The 22,897-nt window shown below is 42.2% G+C and overlaps 1 long non-coding RNA gene across 3 annotated transcripts in view; it reads left to right on the top strand.

Moving 5' to 3' along the window:
- The window catches only part of LOC137614751 (uncharacterized), a 47,537-nt gene that overhangs the window by 9,864 nt on the left and 14,776 nt on the right, over positions 1–22,897 (top strand). The window lies entirely within an intron of this gene.

Here is a 22,897-nt window from a genome sequence, read left to right as displayed (position 1 = left end):
TTGGAAAGTTTAACAAATAAGGTAAAAATATTGTTCCCCCTCAAAAACAAATATATATATATATATAATCAGCCTTAGATAAAGCACTAAGTAATTCATTAGAAAACAAAAATATCAAAATTATCACTGGCCAAGCTTTTGTATAGAATTAACCGAAAGTTACTATAATCTTTGCAAATTTGGGGATATGGAAATATTTGCCCTTGAATATTGTTCCCGATTGTTATCCCAATGATGTAATTCCGCCGCTAGTAAGTTTTGCACCCGATGTTATAAAGGTAAAATTATATATCCGGCCAGGGAAATATTTTCAGATAGAAAATGTGCTTGCTCCTAAATTGACGTTCACTCCAGGTGCTAATTGCCGTTCTCCCGTGTCCAGCCTCACCTCGTCAACCAACCAGGTTGAGGACCGTGGTTTAAGTCGAGGAAAAAAAACTTTATTTTCTCCTACTGAATTAAATGAGAACACTTGACTATAGTAAAATTAGTTTCCCTAAACGGATTTTGAGCGAAGCGAAAAATTTATTTTTGGGTGAGGTAGCCATGTCGTCCTGATGGAAGTTCCTTCTTAGTAGCTTCCTAGGTTAATTTAACTACAGTTATATATCCCAGAGAATTTTACAAAAGGTATCCAGAATTCTAACTCCTGGCACGAGTATCCCTTGTATTATCTTCTATATCGCATAAGATCAGAGGACGTATTCTTGACACGCCACATGGCTATCTACACCCATAATAGCGTTTACGCTTCGAGAGGGGGAAAGTGGCAAGAATTGTAGGAAAGCCGTTATTAAGGCAACACTCCTACTTGTACTGTGATGAGCGCCAGCACGATGCCGTGTGGCGCCATCTTGTCATTCTTTGTAGCGTTAATGAGGTGCTACAGATACAGTACATTTGGGAGGGATTAATTTATCCTTTGTCAAAGGAGGGTGGGTCCATCATGATGATATGGCTACCTCACCCAAAAATAGATTTTTCGCTTCGCTCAAAATCTGTTGTTTGGGCTCAGGCCATGTTGTCCTGATGGAAGTTTACCAGAGCATTAATGTATCAGTGGATTTTCAATAGTGCCAATCACCTTGAGATAAATTTTCCTTGGTCATCTAGACCTAGACACCTGGTATTACCGTCCTACACCTTTCAACTGATCATGGACTGTCTGTGCTTCCTGCCCCCTAGAGGGAAGAATCATGGAAGACTCTAGGAGAAAAACCCGAGGATTGTGAGTTCAAAGAACAATCTAGCAAACAAGTTGTATATTAGTATCATATACATAAAGCATAGTTTGTATTCTGAAAGGAACCAATATGTGTAGGTTACTGACACCTCCCTTAGTCTGCTTGTTTGTTGAAGACAAGTTAGACAGGTTTACATTCATGTAGGAAACTGTAAAGTCAGTAAGGAAAACAGGTTTGTACAATCAGTCATTACCAGGGACTGAACTTAATAGCATAACATATAATTTGATGATTGTTTGCTTAGAACAGAAATAGCATTTATTCTGAATATTTTTCCCAAAATAAGAGGATAAAGTAGCTCTGACACCCTTTATTTGTATTTTAAGAGTTTAGGGTGAAATGAGACGCAAAGATTCCTAACTGTTTATTAACAGACGGAATATAGAAGTCAAGGGTTGTAACATATACAATTAACGAAAAATTTTTTTTTGAAAAGTGTGAAAGCATAATAATTGGTAATAACAGAAAAAATTAGTTTCATCTGAAAGGAAACACAAGCCACTCTATGGGAAATAAAGTAATATTTCACTATTATCTCTGTTGTTACAAAAGCAACACTTGCGTAAGAATACAGGTAGTCGCTGACTTACGACAGAGATGAGGACCGAGAGATGAGTCGTAAGTAGAGTTCGCCGTATGTCGAACTAAGAAAGTTAAGTTTCCGTATATTTATTTTGATACTTTATGATTCGGCAATCATCTGGATCATATTTTGACTATTTTCTTACTGTCTATCATTATTCTATTTTCTTGTTTCATAGGATATCATATGCTCTATAAATGCATTTTTGTATTCTATTTATCAATTTGGAAGCATTTTACAATAGAGTACTTATAATTTTGTTTACCTTTGGTTATGATCAGCTGATCTGAAAGTGCCGCTACCTACCGTATCAAAATATGGCGTACATACGTATGGCATATTTTTTTATAATTTCTTAACTTATTAGAAATATCTTCATGAGGAATATTACATCAACGCCAATATGTTACAGGAAATCAGTTTCCATACAGTTCGTCTAATCATTAGGTATAATGCGAAATCGTTGTAGCTCTTTCTGTGTGCGTGCTCGCAATCGCATACGGGTAGTTAATTTTTAAACCTTCATACAGTATTCTAGTTCAATATTAAGTATTTATATTTCATTAGACATTACTGTTTAATTGTGGTTTATTAAAGAACGTTTGTTTTATTATTCAATTTCTTCAGCATATCAAAAATCAACATACTTTTGATTTACTTCCGGTTGGCATTAGCTGATCTCAAGGTCACGCTGCCGTTTTACTATTATGAGCACATATATATAGTGCGAATAACACATTTATATAATTTTCTTGACATTCGAAATTTCTTCATAATGCATATTACATCAGTGCCAATATGTTGTAGGGTATCTCCTTTTCCATACAGTTCGTTTGTAGACCCTGCTATTAGTTATAAAAGGAATACGCTCTCTCTCTCTCTCTCTCTCTCTCTCTCTCTCTCTCTCTCTCTCTCTCTCTCTCTCTCTCTCTCTCTCTTTTTAATTCAGTTTTATCTTCATTTTTTTTTATTTAAATTATTAAAGAATTCTATATATCATTATTCGATGTTTCGATTATGGGAATAGTAACGCAACGGAAGGAAATCACTTGATTTGCCTCACTCGTAAGCTAGAAATGACGTCGTCAGGTTTTTTTTTCTTGAATTTACGGTAAGTTGTACTAATCTTATAACTAATGATACAGACCACTAAAACACTTTATATCGTTACTGGGTGTTTCGATGATGGGAATGCTGTAATCAGATTACTCAGTAACAATGAAAGGAAATCTTTCGGTTTGTCAGCGCGCTTCCGCCAGATACATGACGTCACAAGACACGTGACGTACAGTAAACTCTACGAAGAATGACTTGCAAAATATGTAAATTAATTTTCTTTGTTTCTCACAAGAAATTAAAAGAAAATACTAACTTAACAAAGTATTTTATTTTTATAATGTAAAAGTCAACATATTGTTTTCAAGAAAATATTTGCCCTAATAGTATATTTTCTTTAGATAAAAATCGATTCATTATCAGAGATTAAAAGAGTAGTGTACAGTCAAATTTACGCTACGTAGTACTCACGACAACCGATACAGACCCTCAAAATACTTTGTATCGTTATTTAATATTTCGATTATGAAAATACTAATATTAATCGTTAGCCTATTGGAAGGAAATCACTGTATTGCCCAGAAGCTTTCCGCCGGTGATGTGACGTCACCAGACATAATATGAACTCGACAGATACTAAAACTTTTATGTATTTTTAACTGAAAATAAATATTGAATATTAACAATAAAAGAAAATAATATACCAAGATAAATCATTTTATATGTATACAAGAAAATAGATTATTTTCAAGGAAATATTCGTCCTATTTCCGATAAACTTGTGACGTCATCACCCTGAAAAAATGGTCGTAAAGTCTAATAGTCGTATGTCGCATAGGTCGTAAGTCGAGCAATACCTGTACGCATGGCACATGTCGGTCTTTTATGCTTTAGTCACCTGTGTATTTAGAACAGTCTACAGTATAGTGTCCTGTACTAGACACATCACTAAACATGATACACCGTAGGAGTCCATCATGCACAGCCTTCCCAATTAGTGCACTGTTCTTTGCAGAAATAAAGCGGCATGTTTTAGTACACTACCTGCTGCCACCACGTAGTGCTTCATCTCTTGTACTTGTTTCGCGTAATGGTTAAAGAAGACCCTGGATGACTCGTCCAGTGTAGGCGCGAAGACACTCAAAACACATGTTCTGGAAAAAGTTCAGAGACTAAGCGACCTTTTTCGGATCATGACCTGCGGGTGTACTGTCTGGATCCGCTCTGCGAATGAAATAAGGTGATCTTCGCCCTTAGTTGTTTCAAGGTCAGTGTTGAACCTGATGTTTCTCCCCTGAAAAGCTGACCTCCCTCAAAGTCTGAAGTTCTACGAAGATAGACCTTTAGGTTTTCCACTGGACATAGAGATGCTTCTTCCTTCAGAGGGCAGATTCTCCAGGGACCCACCTTTTAGTGGACAGCTCGTTCTTGGTGAGAAACACTGGGTCCGGAAAAAGGTTGTTCTCCGCAGTCTGTGAACTGAATGTGGCCATCATCCCTCGAAAGGTCCACTATTTCGCTAACTGGCTCCTGGGGCTAGTGCAAATAAGAATATCACCTTTTGAGTCAGGTCTTTCAGAGAGCAATCTTCGTTGTTCAAGGTTGATGCTAAGAGAAGAACCTTATCCAAGGACCATGAAATGGGCCTCGGAGGAGCTGCAGGCCGAAGTCTAGCGCAGGCTTTTGGATTCTTGTTGAAGATTTCATTGGAGAAGTCCACCTGGAAGGCGTACCGCAAGGGTCTGGTCAAGGCAGACTTACACGTAGCAATCGTGTTGGTTGCTAAACCCTGTTCATGGAGATGAATAACGAGGATAAACAAAATTCCATTGAGATCTCCTTTGGTTTCTTTGCCTTGACAAAGGCAACCCATTTCTTCCAGGAAGACACTTGTTTTCTCGTTGATTTCGACTTGTATTCTTCTAAAAAGTTAATACTGTCCCTTGAAATCCCGAACTTTTTCGCGACTGCTAAGGTGAGAAAATAATGAGATGAAGGTTCTGGGTTTTCTGTGATGAAGCAGAGACAGTCGACTTCGGCACTTGCCGAGTCAGAACTGGATTCGGCAACAGAATCGGTTTCAGTCGTAGTTCCGTTATCAGGGGGAACCAGACGCTGTTGGGCCACTTGTGAGCCACTATTGCTGCCGTTCCTTGAAAGGATCTGTTTGTTGAGGACTATCAGCAGGAGGTTGGTTGGAGGGAACGGTAGATCTTGGACCATCTGTTCCAGTCAAAGGACATCGCGTCCGTTACTTTTGCTAGAGGATCCTCGTATGGGGCTACATACTGGGGTAGCTTCTTGTTGTCGCTCGTTGCAAAGAGGTCTATCTACAGTCCTGGGACTTTGCGTAAGATGAAGGAGAATGATCTTGCGTCTAGGGACCATTCTGACGGGTTGAGCCAGGATAGAGCGTCCGTCGTCACATTGCGGAACCCTTGAAGGTGGACTGCTGATAAGTGTCTTCTCTTCTCCGCCAGGCGGAATATGGCCAATATCACTTGGTTGATTTGAGGCGATCTCGAGCCCTGTCGATTCGGGCATCTCATTACAACCTTGCTGTCTAGTACCAGTCGGATGTGGATTGAGCAGCGAAGTTTGTTTTTTCAGTGAGAGTAAAACTGCCATGGCTTCCAGAATGTTGATGTGGAAGGTCTTGAAGAGGGAGGACCAGGTTCCTTGGACTTTCCGATGGCGAGAGTGGCCTCCTCACCCTTCCTTTGAGGCATCTGTGTGAACAGTGACCAAAGGTGGAGGCGGTTGTAAGGGTACCTTCTTCTTAAGGTACTTTGCCTCCGACCATGGCTTGAGGAGGGATCGCAGACGAGTTTGCATCGGTCTTTTCAGATCTCTTCGAGCGTTTGATGCATATTTTCTCCGAACTCCTGATGCATCTTTTAATTGAGCTCTCAATACTGGGTCTGTCACTGAGGTGAACTGGAGTAACCCCAACACACACTCCTGTTGCCTTCTTGATATCCTGTGGGATTGAAGGAGTCTCTTGACAGATCCCGCTTGACAGATCCCGCTATCTCTCTCCTCTTCTTTCATGGAATGGAGAGGCAGTGTGACTGTAAGTTCCAGTGGTCACCCAGCCATTGAGCTGGAGATATTAGAGACTTTTCCAAGTTGATCTTGAATCCTAGGTGTTCCAAGAGCTGGATCACTTCCTTGGAGGCTTGCGTGCATTCTTCTTCGGATGCTGCCCATACCAGCCAGTCGTCCAGGTAGGCAATCACCTGAACTCCCTTTAGGGGTACTTGACGAATGACTGCGTTCGCAAGCTTTGTGAATACCCTTGGGGCTATGTTTAGTCCGAAGGGCATGGCTCTGAAGATGTACTGTCTTTTTTGCAGTTTGAATCCTAGGTAGGGGGAAACTTGGCGGTTGATCGGAACATGCCAGTATGCGTCCCCCATGTCTATGGAGACTGTGTATGCCTGTTTGGGCAGTAGGGTCCTTATGTGTTGAAGAGTCAGCATTCTGAACTTGAGTGGTGATAAGTCCAGAATGACTCTGAGCTTTTCAGTGTCTTTCTTCGGAACACAGAACAGCCTTCCTTGGAATTTGATGGACTTTGCCCTCCTTACAACACTCTTGTCTAGGAGTTCCTGAACGTATTCTTCCAATAAGGGGGTTGAGTGTTGGAAGAACTAAGGGAACTTTGGTGGAGTTTCATTCCAACTCCACCCCAATCCGTTCTTGATTAGGCTGTGGGCCCAGGGATCGAAGGTCCAGCGATCGCGTAAGAGGAGAAGAATCCCTCATACCGGTAGCGTCTCACTTGTAGTGCTGGTTGGAAGACTTGCCTCCTTGGCCACGTCCACCTTTGTTGCCCCTACCTCTGGAGGGGCGTCTAGAGGAACCTCGAGACTTCGGCCGAAAGGTTGTCGATTGCCTTTCAAAGGCTGGGGTAGACAGGCCACCAGTTGGGGCACCAGCTGGAACGTAGTAGGTGGTTGTGCCACTGTCCGAGGCACCGTGGCCATGGGAAGCCGTTGTTGTCGTGGAGGGCGAGAGGGCACTCTGGGTCGTTTGGTCTTCCGTTTTGGTTGGGGACCCTCTTCAGCGGAAGACTTCCTCTTGGAGGACAAGCCCCATTTATGGAGGAGATTCCTGTTCTCCGTTGCGGCTTTATCAACGACCTCTTTGACCACTTCACTCAGGAAGAGGTCTTTTCCCCAGATGTTGGAGGCTATCAGCTTCCTTGGTTCGTGCCTCACCGCAGCCGAGGCGAACACGAACTCCCTGCAAGGCCGTCTGGCTTTGATGAAGTTATATAGGTCTTTGGTGACAGTTGCCAATTGCGCTTATACATATCTGGGGTGTCTGGGACGCTTGTCATAGTCTCTAATCCGGTTTGCAAGGACTTAGAGGCGGCAATTCTCTTTAGTTTCCTGTTCCCTGTGCAGGTTAAAGTCTGACAACTTTGGGAGGTCTTCTCTGAACTGACGTCCGGCAATGTCGGCCTCCAGCTTCCCAACTGAGAAGGTGTTATAAATGTCCTTCCAGTCCGCATTATCAGATGGTAGGGCGAGGGAAATGGGTCTTCAGTTTCTCTGCCTTGACTGCCTATTAGGTATTACCGTAATAATCTTAAAGTTTAAGTTTTGACAAGGCAGTGTTGCCAGACACATTTGTTGGCCTCCTCTCCGGTATTTTAGTATGAATTGTAATATGTATTACTAACCCCACTTGTTGTATTCTTTATCAAAGCTGCCAAGGATTATGAAGTTCGACTAGAAGTTTCTCTGTCAGTTTGTTTATGCTGTCTTCATAGGGGAGAATGTTTTCTTCCTCGCCAGGAGAGAAGGATAAAGACAGTTCGGGCTAGACTTGAATGCCTCCCACACCTTTTTACTGCAGCTGTTATTTGGATTACCTCATCTTGGATTTTCTGAATTACCCTAAGGGTAGTTTGCTCAGGAACTGCCACCGACGGTGTATCTGAGCTTTTCAGCCTTGACTTGGCTAGTGTTGGGTGTGGACTTTCTGCGAGCTCAGGCTGTTGTCCAGGATTTGTTCCCGGTCGAGTGGACGTAGGAGGGGCACCTCTGCAGCACGTCTTTTTGTCTGTGCAGCTCTGTGGGGAGCTTGTTAGCTCGTGAGGAGGCATGTTGGGAGACAGAGTCCAGGTAATAATTTTCTAGCCATTTTGTTTTTGAGAGGACGTTGCTGTGCCTATGCCTCGTGCTTACCTGTTCTCCAGTACTCCCTCTGATGGCAGTGCTTTGATGTGTGACTTTATTTTGCCAGGAATCTATGCCAGAGTTCCCTGAGGCTTTAAATATTAGCCTAGCACCGGGAGACGCCCGCCGTGTTGTAAATACTTCGTTCCTTCTATAATTGGAGAGAGTATTTGTTTTGTGTCATTTATATATAGGACGTGATTTTTGGTCCTGTTGTCACAAGGCTGACTGATATTTGTTTTTGTTGATTTTCATTTGTAGTTTTAAGTGTATATTAAGCATTAAGTTTTTCTCGTTTTAGTTTCCATTGGCCATTTTTCATTGAACATTTAAAACCACTGACCTCTCTTTCAGAGTGCTTTAAAGATCTTGCACCACGGCCTCACCCGAGGTCGTAACAAAGTGGCAACCGTGACAGGATCGAGAGCTCAGGGTGTTCAGTGATTGGGTCAGTGGAGCGGCACTTGAGTGATTACTTCAGTGTTTGGTATCTTTTTGAGTATTGTTGCCTTTCCCCCCGAATTATTTAATTTTTTTTTTTGCATCATGGAGGATTCTGTTTTCGATCCGGCTGAGTTTTTGGGATCGGCTGATTGTTTGAATCATCTGCCGGTGTTGAATAAGAAACTTTTGTTAGAATGTGCACGGTGGTTGGGTATTGTGGTGAAGGCTTCGGATACGAGGAAGGAAGTTTTGATGTGAGTCTTGAGTAAGGTTAGTCAGCATATGGCTGACGCAGAGCATTTGATTATTGATTAGGAGGATGATTTAGGAGGTATTAGTGAGGGGAGTGAGGATGTGGATAGTGACAAGGTGAGGGTGTCAGCTGGTCAACCTTGTTTGAGGATCCTCCTCGTATCGGTACACTGTATAAAGGTCTTGCAAACTTTCCCGAAGGTCCCCTTGAAAATAGTGGGAACGTGTCTAACAATCAGTTTTTGCCTTTTTCAGTCCCCCCTTCTAATGCTTTGGGTGAGTCTGAAGCAGACAAAGAGTTTAGATTGATAAGTAAGCGTATAGAGTTGAGAAAATTGGAATTTGAGGAAAGCGAACGGGTTAGGCGTCATGAGAGGGAGATGGCAAATATAAAGTTGGTAATGGCTAGGCTGCAGAGTGCAAATTGGGCTAGCTCACCAAGGGTGGAGCTGGAGGAAAAATTTAATTTAGGGGCAGCACTTAAATTAGTGCCAATGTTTGATGAAAAAAACGTCCCTGAGTTCTTTAAGGCATTTGAACGTGTGGCTACCCGTTTGTCTTGGCCCAGAGATGTGGACCGTTCTTATACAGTGTAGATTAGTTGGCAAGGCATTTCGGGTATATAATGCCTTGGAGGAGGGAGTAGCACGGGACTATCATAAAGTTAAGAGCTCAGTGTTGAAGGCATATGATCTGGTCCCAGAGGCCTATCGCCTCAGGTTTCGTAATTTTAATAAACGCCCAGCACAGTCATTTGTCGAGTTTGCCCGCATAAAGGAGGAACTGTTCGACGACTGGTCAAAGAGTCTGCAGGTGGTAACTTTCGCGGCATTGTGCGAGCTGCTACTCCTTGAAGAATTTAAGTAAGCCTGTAGCAGGGAGTTGAGGGTACACCTGAAGGAGATAAAGGCTAGTAGGTTAAGTAATGCTGCTCATTTAGCCGATGAGTATGAGTTGACGCATCGGTCCGGTAGTGGTAGGTTTAGTTATAGTTATGAAATGTCAAATAACCCTTTGGTATGCACACAGAGGGGTGGTGGGAGAGGAGATACCTCTTAAAGTCCCCATATCCCTAGAAATAATGTTGATCCCAATTCCTTTTCAGGTGGTAGGGATATGAGTAGAGTTCAAGGAGTGTCTCCTACCCCCAGAGTTTTTGTCAATAGAAGTTACCCTAATGTAGGTAATACCGGGCCTAATAATCAGGAAAACAGAGGTTCAGGTCATCGAGGAACTTGCTATTGGTGTAACAAACCAGGACATTTCCAAAGCCAATGCCATGCTCGTCAACGTTACCTGGAACGTAATGGTCAAAGTCCTGTAGCTATAATTCTTGATAGGTCTAATGTAGATATTAGTACTGTAGACAGATCTGTAGTAGACAGTAGTAGTGTAAGTAGCAATGTTCAGAATGTTCCTAATGCTCAAGCATGACTAGAGTTTGACAAATATGTATGGCCTGGTAAGTTGATTTATGATAACAGTGTTGTCCAGGTTAAATTTCTTAGGGACACCGGTTCTGCCCGGTCGTTGGTTGTAAAAAGTACTTTAAGTAGTGATATTAATTATACGGGGAATTTTGTAGTGTTGGGAGGTTTCCCAGACTCTGTTGTGTCAGCTTCGTTGATTAATGTCCATTGTCCTTTCCAGGATACAGTCAAATGACTGAATTGGCTGTGGTGTATAGTTTGCCTATCCCTGGAATAGATGGTATCCTGGGGAATGACATGTTGGATGGGGAAGGTCTGGAGCTGTTCCCCATATTGTCGGTTAATGCCTGTCCTGTAGCTATAACTACTCTGTCCGCAGCAAGAGCTGCTAATTTACTTGGAGATAATGATGATGATTTATTATTAAGTAGTATAGAGTTAGATGTAGAAAGGCCCGTGTCAGTAGAAAGTAGTGAAAGTGATGTTAATCCTTTTAACTTAGACCGAGCTGTTTTCATTAAAGCTCAGAAAGACTAATTCAATTTTGAGTTGGGTGATGTCGATGATCTAACTAAGCCTAGGTTTGGGATCATAGAAGGTCTATTATACAGGTTTAGTCGTTCTGCCACTGGTGAAGCAAATAATGTTGTTCGTATTGAACAGATAGTTGTGCCAGTTTAGTTCAGAAAATCTGTTTGAATTGGCTCACACAAATTTTTTTCCAGGTCATTTGGGAATGTTGAAAACTTTCCATAGTTTGGCTAGATATTTCTGGTGGTCTGGAATGAAAATGTGTAAAGCAGTTTATCCGAGTGCGAAACCTGTCAAGTCATGGGGAAGCCGAACCAGTGTATTCTTAAAGCCCCGTTACATCCTACACCGGCCATAGGAGAACCTTTTTCAGAGTTGGTTATTGATGTGTTAGGTCCTTTACCCAAGACTAAAATGGGTTTTGTATATTTATTAACAATTATGGATAGTGTCACGTTTTCCTGAAGCTATACCTATGAGGCGTATTACTTCTACAAATGTTTTTGAAAAATTGATTTCTTCTCTAGGTATGGTCTCCCTCTTGTAATTCAGACAGTGGAACGAATTTCACGAGTAAGGTATTTAGGGGCAAGTGTGCTGAACTGGCCATTCGGCACAATACCAGCGTACCTTATCATCCGGAGAGTCAGGGTTTAGTGGAAAGGTTTTATCAAACCCTAAAATCAGTACTAAAAAAACATTGACTCTGGTAGCGAGTGGGACAGAGCCCTTCCTTTTGCCCTCTTCGCCATTAGAAGTCATCCTAATTCTTCCACAGGTATAGCTCCTTTTGAGTTGGTATTTGGGCACAAAGTTAGAGGACCATTGGAAATTGTTTGAAGTTTTAAAATCCAGCCAAAAGGGGGAAGGAAAAGTTGGAGGATTGGGGGAAGACTTAAGGTCTAGGGTGTTGAGTGCATGGAAGTTTGCTAGGGAGAATTTGAAACTATCTCAATCCCGAATGAAGGAAAATTTTGATAAAAAGGTTAAGGTTCGTTCATTCGAACCTAGGCAATTAGTGTTAGTACCGAGTATGGAACCAGACTGTTTTCTCGAGCCGAGGTATAAGGGTCCTTGGAAGGTTCTGAGGAAGTTGTCTGATGTTAACTATGAGGTGGAGTCTCCTGGTTCGAGACGTACATGTAAAGTTTTTCATATTAATCTTTTAAAACCTTATTTGAGTAAAAGGGGTGATCCCTTAGCTATCTTATGTGAACCGGTGTTAGTGGTAATTGATGTACCTCCGGAGGAGTCCGATGATCTAGTGTGTCAGGTCACATCGGATGCATTAGGGGAAAACGTGCAAAATTTAGAACTATTGACAGGTAATTTAGATCATTTAAATATTAACCAAAGAAAAGAAGTGCTAAAGTTAATCCATTCTTTTCCAGAACTGTTTCAGGATGCCCCAGGTAGAACTCAGGTTTTGAGCCATGATGTGGATGTGGGGGTTGCTTCCCCTGTTGAACAGAGTCCTTACCGTCTGAATCCGGTAAAATTGTATTTGGTCCGTAAGGAGATTAATTATATGTTGAGGCATGACCTTATTCAGCCATCAGTGAGTCCCTGGAGTTCTCCTGTAGTACTGGTTAAAAAGGGTGATGGTTATTTCCGTATGTGTGGATTATCGGAAGGTGAATGCCCACACCAAAGATGATTAGTTTCCATTACCCCGTATTGATGACTGTCTGGATCGGATAGGGTCTGCCAAGTTTATAACTAAATTGGATTTGTTGAAAGGGTACTGGCAGGTTCCTTTGTCCGATCGTGCGCGTGAGATATCTGCCTTTGTCACTCCTTTCGGACTTTACGAATGTAAGGTTATGCCCTTTGGAATGAAGAATGCTGCTTGCTCTTTCCAGAGGCTAATGAATAGGGTTATTTGCGGTCTGGAAGGAACTGAAATTTATATTGACGATTTGGTGATCTATAGTGATGACTGGCATACCCATATAGTAAGACTTCATAAGGATTTTGAAGCTTTAAGGCGTGCTGACCTTGTAATTAATTTGGCCAAGTGTGAAATAGGGCAGGCCAAGGTTTGTTATTTAGGTCACGAGGTTGGTTTGGGTCAGGTGGCTCCAAAGCAAGCAAACCTCGAGGCTATTGTAAGTTTAAAAAGACCTGTTAATATTAGAGATGTAAGAAGAGTGTTGGGCATGCCAGGGTATTACCGCCGGTTTGTCCGTAATTACTCTGATGTGGCTCAGCCTCTTACTAGTATGTTAGAAAAGGGAAAAAAAATTCTTATGGTCTGACCAGTGTGAGAGGGCTTTTAATCAACTTAAGTTGGTATAGGTGACTAATCCTATTTTAACTGACCCCAATTATCACAAGCCATTTATCATTGCTGTTGATGCTAGTGACGTGGGTATAGGAGGTGTTCTTTTCCAACGGAAAGAACATGGTGAAGTTCATCCAGTGTCTTACTTCAGCAAAAAGTTGACAGCTGAGAGGCGGTATTCGACAATCGAAAAAGAAGTTCTCTCTTTGGTCTGAAGTTTGAAGTATCCCTATGTAACTAATTTTTCTTTTCCAGTGGAAATCTGGACAGATCATAACCCGTTGGTGTTCATCGAACGGATGAAAGGGGCTAACCAGAGGATTTTGCGATGGGCGCTTTTCCTACAGGAGTTTAATCTAGTAATTAAACACGTGAAAGGATCGGAAAATAAGATTCCTGATGCTCTATCCAGGGCTAAATAAACATGTTTTGCCTACCCCTCCTCATGCACTGCCCAGTTCGTTTACTCAAATTGGGTTGGTATGTTAGGTTTCAGGCTAACGGTAATTTTATGTCAGGTGATTGTCATTTTTGTCATGAACTCTTTGGTTAGTTTTGCAAATTTGGTTTGTGTTATGACTAACTGGCATTCTGTTTCAGGGGTTTATTATTGTTGTTTATGAATTCTTTGTATCTAACTAATATATAGTCTTAAGTGTTTGCTTTTCTCGGGACTTCTGTCTAAAGAAAAAAAAAATTTTTTAGTTTTATGGTGCAAATTTTTTGTTTTTTCTTCGGGGAGGAAGGTATTAGGTATTACCGTAATAATCTTAAAGTTTAAGTTTTGACAAGGCAGTGTTGCCACTGACATTTGTTGGCCTCCTCTCCAGTATTTTAGTATGAATTATAATATGTATTACTAACCCCACCTGTTGTATTCTTTATCAAAGCTGCCAAGGATTATGAAGTTCGACTAGCAGTTTCTCCGTCGGTTTGTTTATGCTGTCTTCATAGGGGAGAATGTTTTCTTCCTCGCCAGGAGAGAAGGATAAAGACAGTTCGGGCTAGACTTGAATGCCTCCCACACCTTTTTACTGCAGCTGTTATTTGGATTACCTCATCTTGGATCTTCTGAATTACCCTAAGGGTAGTTTGCTCAGGAACTGCCACCCACGGTGTATCTGAGCTTTTCAGCCTTGACTTGGCTAGTGTTGGGTGTGGACTTTCTGCGGGCTCGGGCTGTTGTCCAGGATTTGTTCCCGGTCGAGTGGACGTAGGAGGGGCACCTCTGCAGCACGTCTTTTCGTCTGTGCAGCTGTGTGGGGAGCTTGTTAGCTCGTGAGGAGGCATGGTGGGAGACAGTCCAGGTAATAATTTTCTAGCCATTTTGTTTTTGAGAGGACGTTGCTGTGCCTATGCCTCGTGCTTACCTGTTCTCCAGTACTCCCTCTGATGGCAGTGCTTTGATGTGTGACTGTTTATTTTGCCGGGAATCTATGCCAGAGTTCCCTGAGGCTTTAAATATTAGCCTAGCACCGGGAGACGCCCGCCGTGTTGTAAATACTTCGTTCCTTCTATATTTGGAGAGAGTATTTTTGTGTCATTTATATATATATTTATACTTTATTAGTTTAAGTATGGAGAATGTTTTTTTTGTTGGATTTGTGATTAATGTTATTAATTATAAGTTTTAGCTTTATACTATAGGTAGTGAGTTAGTGTTTCCTCACTGTGCTCTCCTCCTTTCTTCCTAACCTTATTTAGTAATAGGTAAGTGTTCTAAATTTGGGCCCCTGATTTATTGCTTGTGTTGTTTATTTATTCATCTGTCTTAGGGATTTATATTTTAGAGGTTAGGTCATCCTTTCGGATGTTTATTCTAAGGACGTGATTTTTGGTCCTGTTGTCACAAGGCTGACCAATATTTGTTTGTTTTGTTGATTTTCATGTGTAGTTTTAAGTGTGTATTAAGCATTGTTAAGTTTTTCTCGTGTTTGTTTCCATTGGCCATTTTTCATTGAACATTTAAAACCACTGACCTCTCTTTCCGAGTGCTTTAAAGATCTTGCACCACGGCCTCACCCGAGGTCGTAATATTGCTTTTAAGGCTGCCTTAAACCCTTTCTCCATAAAGGGGAAGGCACAGGAAGAAGCAGCAGTGAAATAGTGGTGCTTCTTACTGAGAGCGGGCACTTGGAACTAGTGTAGGCCCTCGCCTTCAAGGTTTTTGTGAACAAGGCCTGGGCCTTGGGGAGGTCTAGTATGATGACCTCATTTGGCTCTGTTTCCTCTTTGGAGGGGGGTTCCGTCCTCAAGCGGATGTAACAATCTGGGTAGGCCCCTTTGCTGGGCCAAAACTCAATGTCGTCAACTGGGACATTGCCCAGCTTGTCGGAGAGGAAGATCTTCCCTCCTGACATGGGCATGTGCTCAGCATACCTCCAAGGATTAATGTCGGAAAAAGCGGGAAGTTCCTTGACGTTTAGCTTCTTGGGAGCTAAACGGGAAGACACGAGTTGTGCATCTCCGTACGAAGTGAAGCCTCCTTCTAGGACGATTGTTTCTTCATGTCCTGGAACATGGACAGAGAATGAAGCGTATGGCTAATAGTGTCTAACTGGGGGGCAGAAGTAGTTGACGGGACAGGCTCAGCCACCGTAGCCGATGAAACCGAAATAATTTCGGCTTTCTCTTCGTTGCCTTCAGGAGGTGAAAGTCTCTCCTGATCCTGCTCTTCAACTAGAAGACTCCGTTCCGTCTCCTCGTAAACTACCTACATGTCGGCCTTCAAGGCATCAGAAACATCAGATTCTACCGGAATCTGTACGAGGAGAATCAAGTCGAGCTTGAGGGATAACTGCATCCGAAGATGCCCTAGAGAACTAACAAGCCCTCATCCTTTCATTAGGAAGGTATGGGCCAGTGGTGTTCTGGAAGCCCCTGACCCATTTACGCAGCGTCTCTCATCCCTTGACTCGGTAGACTTTTGATCATCAAAAGCCTCGGTAACCAGTTTGGAACAAACTTCACATACCCGGGGGTCCCAATACTTCAGAGAGCCTTTCGTAGTTGGGCAGCGCGCGTGGGTCCTGCACATATCATGGCCGCAGAAGCTCTTACTGCGGACCTTGCAGAAGTGGTTCCTGCGCTCGGGATGCTCCTCCTGTAAAGAAAGAAAAGCAGATGAGTATTCGGTGAAATATCTCATAATTTCATCATACAATGTTATATATATTGTTTAGCTTAGGATAGGTAAGCTAGGAGGGAAAAAGGAGATACCCACATGTGTTTCCTGTCCAGCCCATTGCTATGACCTCCTTCAATATTGAACTCTAAATTCTAAGTCGAATTATAGGAGAAGATAATATCCTTTGGATTTAAAGTGTAATTTCTAACAGTGTCTTCTAAGGTTCAATATTGGGGATTGAATAAAATGATCATTGATCATTATCTAAGCCAGAGAGAATCGCTCTCTTGGTGTGGTGGTCTCACAATAGGCTGCCCATGCAGCACCTTGTAGGTTGGAAAAATATATGGGCTACAGCACAGATCGCACAGCGGTATGTGCCATGCGGAATAATCAATATCGCAGTGACTATGGCCACTCCGCAGCCAGTACTGTAGTGCCTGCCGGCATACGCCGGTATTACCCTGGGCTATTGAAGGTATACTGCCTTCTTAGGTAAAGGGCGGCAGGCCACTGGCAGCCGCTCCGCTGCCGGCCGGTGGGGATCCATCCATAAAGGCGGACCCGCCGGCTGCCGGCGAGAGGGTATGTCTTCAGATGGTTGGTCGACCGGCTGTCGGCAGTCGGCATAGTTGCCGGCCGTCGTTGGGTCATCGGTCAACGGTAATCCATGGCAAGCGGCGGCAGAGCAACCTGACGGCGGACCGTCGTCAGTGTTTGCTGCCGGCAGCTGGCCCAGGGTAGATGGTAAGACAGAGAAAGCATGGATGGGAGGGGAAGCAAAGGCTCAGCCTTGCAGACCTCCATCCAGAATGAGGGTTCATATGGAAGGGGGAATTATGTTCGGGCTTCCATCCAACCATAGCCCCTCAATATCAGTTAGTGGGGCCATGGAAGACAGTCCAAGGGAGGACTGAAGAACACTCGAAAAAGATAGTGGGATCCCTGCCGGCAGCCGACTCAGTCGACGGCCGACAGAACCCAAGCCAATCCCACAATCTACTCTTAGGGTCGATTGTAGAATGATGGCCAGGATGTGTGAAGGCTAGGCCTACAATAAAGAACAGCAGGGTAGGGGCAAGGGTCCTGTAGGTGAGGTAGTACCTAGTAGGTCCTACCCAACCTAAAAGATTCTGATCCAGAGCACAGACAACCTTATGGGCCAGGGAATTAAATTCCCTAGATTGGGTTAGTCTAATAGTGAGAAGTGGCACCCAGGCTGTTGTTTCAATGGAGGAACAGAATCTAGTGTCGGAGACCTTAAGCAAGGGTAGAATTCATTTCTTCGGTTTAGGATCTGTCGGCACAGGACTGTCTGCTGGGCCACGGGGAGGAGGCATTATCATATAACGCCTCCAGGGGATAGCCTAGGGAGGTCTAGCCTCCTGCATTGGTAGCCTAACCGAGCCAGGCGGCTACCGATCAGACAAATACTCTGATGTCCCGTCCTAAACTCAAAACACTCGGTGGTTGAGGGAAAGGAACGGAAACTCCCCAGTCTAGATTTGCCTGAATAAAATTCACGGCAAAGCCGACTATGGTTACCCTAGGCTAGTCAGAGGGAAGAAGGATTGCTCTTAAATATCCCAAGGAGATTGGTATTGACTTAAAAGGCATAGGTGGTGTGAGTCTCCACTTAAAAGACGATACAAGGGCAATTGGGGACATGTATGAAAGTATACTAAAGCCCCCTAGGCACAGTGAGAATCGGTCACCGAAACTCTCTCGTATACTATCTTGGAAGGGGAAAATACATACATTAATATCTTAATTGTACAAAATATTGCCTGAGTTATAATAAAACTTTACCAGGGAGGTTATAACATGCATGAAGTGTGTGGGTGCCTAGGCTAGGAAGCCTAGCACTCGTGGGGCTCGGTAATAAGATTCCCAAATCCACGAAAACTAAGGGCATAATATAAGAATTCCTAGCTAAAATGCTAAATAGCTGTTATCAAAGTTAAATATGCCGGCAAAGTTGTTCTGTCCAACTAAATGCACATGCAAAGAATGACTGCGTCCAAGACGCCATCCGGCTGGGCAACAGCTCTTGTTACGTTAATTACGAACTTATTTCAAGGAAGAAACTGGCAAGAGCTTACATTTATACAAATAAAAGATAGTACTCAACTTTCCAGAGGCAGATGAGGCTGGTGAAGACATCATTGCGAAATGACAATCCAAAGCAGCGAGAGGTACACGGGATAAACACAGAGTAGGAATGCTACACGAGAAAGAATGGCAAGATCTCTTAGCGTAAACGCTATAAGGGGTGTAGATAGCTATGTGGTGTGTCAAGAATACGTCCTCTGATCTTATGCAATATCCCTATAAGATAATACAAGGGATACTTGTGCCAGGAGTTAGAATTCTGGATACCTTTAGTAAAATTCCCTGGGATATATCACTAGTATCACTAGTAAAATATAACCTAGGAAGCTACTAAGAAGGAACTTCCATCAGGATGACATGGCCTGATCCCAAAAATGTTTTTTTGCTCTGCCGTAGCTCGCTTTGTTCGCAAAGAACAAAAACCTCGCTGCTATGTACTTGCAAGCGGTACATAGTGAGCTGTGTTCGCCAGCCCTGTGGGTCGTTATTTTTAGGATATTTTAAAAAATTTAATGGGTTTTGTTCTGCCATTTCTCACTTTGCTCACTAAGAACAAAAATATGAGTGCTCCTATGTACGGCCAAGTGGCGGGTGATCGTTATTTTCAGACGTGGAAGGTTTATCATCGGGGCACTGTAATATCTTTGGTATATTTTAGGCCGTAACACTACACTATTCAGAAATTAATTACACATTGGGTACCATTTTCAGACATGAAAAACCAAACCGTTAAAAAATTTACTGTAATAACTGTTAACATTATTATTATTATTATTATTATTATTATTATTATTATTATTATTATTATTATTACTTGGAAAAGCAGGATGCCATTAGCTCAAAGGGCTTCAACGGAGAAAATGGCCCAGTAACGTAAGATAATAAAGATGTACGGTCTGATTGTGTAATCCCCCAAGCACTGAGACATGCTGATGTTGCCAATGATTATGTAGATTATGTATCTACACCAACCCTGGTTGACTACGAGGTATCTTCTACCTTTTGAGCACATTTTCCTAGTTTGAATCATGCCTATAAATCCTAGAGATGTCATAATGACAAACCTATTATTTTACCGAAGTCTATGGGATAAGATATTTTACCTATTGTTCATACTACTACTGAAAGGTCACATTCTGTAGATCAACCAAAAGTTTCCAATTCGGGTATTTCTTCGTTCCAGAATTTGGAGAGGGAAAAAATGTGCCAGAACCCTTACCTCCTTGTTCTCGGGTTGGTGCTCCTACCCGCACAGTGACGTACTAGTTGAAAGGTGTCGCTGACAACACCCCACTTAGGACATATTTTAAGTTCCCTTCTGAGTTTTCATCTTGCTGATCTAGTTATGAGTGAGTAGAAAATCTAGTTGCTCCCTTTGCCTCTTATAGAGGTAGAGAATGATACAGTATGAGTAACTTATGATTCTTCTTGGCCTTCTTTACTGCCCTCTTATCGTTATTCCCAAAATGATGAGAGTAAGGATCTTCACAGAAGTTACGGTAAGTCTACTGCCATTGTTCCCAAGATGGAACCTCCCTATGCTGTACTAAGATAGGACCCGAATCTGGAGGACTATGCCCCGAATACTATGGACGGCTTACCCGACCTTATTACCTGTGCAGTCCTTAGCTCTTATGTTCCCTCCCTGCAAGTTCCAATATCTGGGTCTGATACTGGTAATATTTTCAAGATTGAGCTAAATTCGTTACTTGGACAGTTTGGGTGAACCTCCACACAATGAAGTTTCAAGTAGGCATCACGGATGTTTGAGGTCAAAGCTATTAAACTCAAGAGATGGTAAGCCACTACATACAATGGAATAACTGCCGAGATGATGATGGCTGAAAATGAAGTGACTCCCCGCCATACATGCGATTTTCACATGGTCACAAGTACAAGACACTTTTGATATACTGTGTATTGAACAAGACTTGCAGCACTTTAGACCTATTCAATAATCTAGTCTCAGCACCGAGAGTGTAACAGGTCTTTGAAACTACCCCCTTGGCCATTTATCAGGAAGTTTTATGTTGATTCTGAGGCTTGCCATAATCTTCTCCTTATTGGTCCCTATGTTGTTAGTCTCCTACCTAATGTACCAGATGAAAGAATGGCTACCTTTCTTTACCTAATCTGCATCAGAGATGCAAAACACTGGATGTTGCCACCATGTCTGCCATCCAGGATTGCTGCTGGTTGGATCACCGGTCCTGAACAGTGTCCCATTTTGCTGTGATGGAGAACGTGAAGAATGCGTACATTGTCAAGCAGTTTGAAGGTCTGTCTAGATCTGGAGGCAAAGCTCTTAGTTTATGCTTCCTCCCATCTAAGGAAGACTCCCCATATGAACTACTTGGAAGTTTGTATCCATGTTAGAGTAAACTATAATTTTTTATTAATTTTTATTTTTCCCTGCTATATAAGCTCAAATTATTTAAGCAAAGGTCCCACCTTAAGTCTTGACCAGGGTGAAGTGAAGCTTGCCTCACAGCAGCACGTAACACTGGCCAGCAGTGGAGTTGCCTAGTAGCCTATTATATAGTTACCAATTAGGAACCTTTTCATTCTGTTGGTAGAATATCAACGGGAGGAAACTTAGATAAAGGATTTGAGTTTGTATAGCTAGGAAAAATAAAAATTGTATGGAGAATTTTGCAGTATTATCTAAAGAAAACTTTCAAGTCTCTTGGCAAAACATGAAAATAGGTATGCTATAGGTGGTGATCTGTTTCAAATTTGTAATTTGACTTTTGTAAAGGTCTTGGAGCACAGGATGCCCTTCTTACACTTTCCAGTTGTATGCAGAAATTGAATGATTGCCCTTGATTTTAGTGCTGCTTTTCACTGTGTTAGAAACGAGGTCCTTGTTTTTAAACTCCTGAAATTAGGAGTAGGTGGCTCTCTCAATGCACAAGAAGAGTTCACCCTCGCACAAAACATCTGTTCGTCAGTATGAGCTGGGTAAAGAAGGGCATAAAGAACACTGTCTCTTTTTAGGCTGGTTATTGACCGAGCCATTAATCCTCCCCTTCCCAGTAAGGAAGAGCACGATTCAGAGCTCATGGTGTCATACGTCCCAGTCATTCGGGAAGAATCTATTCGTGATGCAAGCGCTACATGTGTCAAACCACTTTTACAGCCCACAACCTACAACACGTAACATACAGTTCTCTTGGTACATTCTCTCTAGGACCTGTGTTGGTTGCTCAGCAAGTGGTATAGGTATTTTTGCTTCCTCACAGGACTATTAGCTGTTAGTTGAGGACGGAGGTTACAGTTTTATTCTAGGATGAATGGAAAGATTGACTGGCTTGTTTCTTTTTTTTCATCTTCCCTTCTCTTGGGGCACAACATCCTTTCCTGTCAGCTGAATCTCCATCGAACTGCAGGTAAGCTGCTTGTAGCTGCTTACCTACTATCTCGTGATATAGGTAGTTATGTCCCCATTCTCCTTACAGTACTAGGGGGAGATGGGGTCTAGGTAAACCACCTAATCCTTATATATTGGCTAGACTGTAAAATTCTATACTCGCTTCCAACTTATATATAGGCTGTGTACCCACTGGCATTATTACCTCTGATTAACAAGGTGTCAGGATGCTCATATTGGGCGGTTAGGCTCTGATGCAGCAATTCTGGTTATTAAAGTTACAGCCAATTTGAAAGTGAACTTCACTCCCCATAAGGTGTCTCTCCTTTGCAAGGAATGAGGGTTTGTATTCACGTTGGAAAACATAACATTTGAAAACAAAATTATTTTTCCTAATTACAAACCAGAGTTCCTTAAACAGATTTTACCCACCAACACGTACCCCCGGAAGTCCTGGCTACAATCAAAGTTTGGGGCCAGTACTTACCCACTGGTAACAACCTGTTTAACACCCCGTTAAAATATTTTATGACTTCCAGCTTGTGTTATTTTCTATCTCCTATCTAAAGAACTGAGGTTTGAATAGCTAGAAAAAATATAAATTACAGTGCTTTCAAATTTGTCATCTTTCAATATTATCATCTTAGTGCAGAAGGCTTTCAGAGATCTTAGATCCGCTGCATTAGAAAAATTATTTTTAAAAAAGCACAATAGGAGATGAAGAGCATCCAACATTTCCATCACAAATCTTTTCACATACTGTATTCGGAAGTCTGTTCTCTACTGTTTCACTTAAGACTGTCGATACTTACTGTAGGTTTACGAGGTTTTGGGCATTAACCTTGTGATGAACACTCGTACCAGTACGAGATTATGCTATATGTATTGTGTTTTATCCAGTGTGGTAATTTTTAAAAGTACAGTATCATTGATATTTTATTGTAAAGAATAAAAACTTCTCTGTACCAATAGCCGAAACCTCCATTACCCAGAAATGGATACTAACATACTAGTTTAAAAAAGCTCCTCCTCCTGCCTCTCCTTTTTTCCCTCACGTGCTCTCCCTCTTCCCTTCCTTCTCTCTTTCTCTCGGGTAACTATATGGTAAATGGTTATTAGAGGGAGAGATCTGAATGTATGGTGGAGTAGTAGAATGATAGGCACTATGATTAATAGTTAAATGACTGTTAAACTTGTTTGCAATCATAATTTGGACTTGGGACATCATCAGCCATAGACTTGTTTTATGGAGGTAAACAGGGCCATCTCAGAACA

This window comes from Palaemon carinicauda, chromosome 21 (genome assembly GCF_036898095.1).
Source record: "Palaemon carinicauda isolate YSFRI2023 chromosome 21, ASM3689809v2, whole genome shotgun sequence".
Taxonomy (NCBI): Eukaryota; Metazoa; Arthropoda; class Malacostraca; order Decapoda; family Palaemonidae; genus Palaemon; species Palaemon carinicauda.
Note: the sequence above shows the minus strand (reverse complement) of the source record. Positions and strands in the feature narration are given on the sequence as shown.